At 32.0% G+C, this 1,256-nt stretch overlaps 1 pseudogene; it reads right to left on the bottom strand.

Annotated features, from left to right (window-relative positions):
• The window catches only part of LOC119591134, a 9,406-nt pseudogene extending 8,737 nt beyond the window's left edge, over positions 1–669 (bottom strand).
• Positions 670–1,256: the final 587 nt, after the last annotated feature.

Genomic DNA, 1,256 nt, shown 5'->3' with positions numbered 1-1,256 from the left:
ACTTGTGTGCAAATGTTAATTCAAAATATATAGCTTTTAAACTAATGAGTTATTGATATACTCTATGAATTATCCTGTATAACATTATACAGACAGAAAACTAGCAAACCTTTAACAAGAAGAAATAAAGCAAGATAGGAGATAGCAGAGGTTTCTCGCATATCTACTAACATTTTTCTTGCAAAAACTCAGATTGTATGTCCTTATTGATTGTTTTAGAATAATGATCAGCCAGGGTAACACTAGCTCCATCTGTGAATCTTGTGTCTGGCCACCTCCTAGTAAATTGTGCAGATATCTACAACTCCTAGGACACACCAGACTATTGCATCCAGACCTCAACACTGCAGAATTTGATTTTCACTTTTCATTCATGCTTTCTATCTTTTTACAGAGAGAAAAAAGAATGTGAAAACAAAACTGAAGAAATGACTAGATGGAAGGAGATGATATAAAGAATAATATTCTAGCTAAAAAAAAAATACTAATAAGAAGCAACATAAGGCTATACACTCTTAAAAAAAATGTCTAAAAAATACAAGTTGACGAATCGTTTTTAACGCTTCAATAATAGTAAATGAATGATACCTGTGCAAAAGCCTTAGTGAAGAGGACTCCTTGACGAGCCCGAGCATCAATGTCGGCTGTCAAAGCAAACTGGATCTCCATTAGCAGCCGACGGCTTGGCCGTAAGTCATCAACTACTATAGGAAGATATTTGGATGACTTGCGAGCTCAAAGACTCCCTAAACCTGAAAGACAAAAGGAAATTAAAAGAAAAAATATATAAAAATTGGCCTAAAAATATTGTAATGCATAAAGAAATTAGACAAATATGGGATAACCTAACCTTTAAAACTATCAGACAATGTAGGACGCAATCTAACAATACTTATTTATAAACAACTAAAAAATCTAAAATGGCAAGAATTTTTTTTAATAGGCTGGAAATTTTTGTTCAACTAAATAAAAGTGTTGTTATTCACTGTCTAGAAAATTTCAACTGTTAATCCTCTTTGTGCATAGCGCAAGAACCTTAACAAAGACTAAATAATATATATATTGAATTTTGATTAATAAAACAAAACTAATATCTCTCTCTCTACTACCTTTGAGCAAAATCAATGCTTTATCAGATGCAGAAGAAAATTATGAACAAACGATTGATAACACTCAGTCTAAGTCCTTTCTGAAAGATGTTTTGGATTAACTTCAAAATATGATTTTGAAAAACAAATGCAGGCAGGAGGGGATAT

The sequence above is a fragment of the Penaeus monodon genome, chromosome 28 (assembly GCF_015228065.2).
Source record: "Penaeus monodon isolate SGIC_2016 chromosome 28, NSTDA_Pmon_1, whole genome shotgun sequence".
NCBI classification, from domain to species: Eukaryota; Metazoa; Arthropoda; class Malacostraca; order Decapoda; family Penaeidae; genus Penaeus; species Penaeus monodon.
The sequence above is the reverse complement of the archived record's forward strand: the minus strand, read 5'-3'. Positions and strand labels throughout refer to the sequence as shown.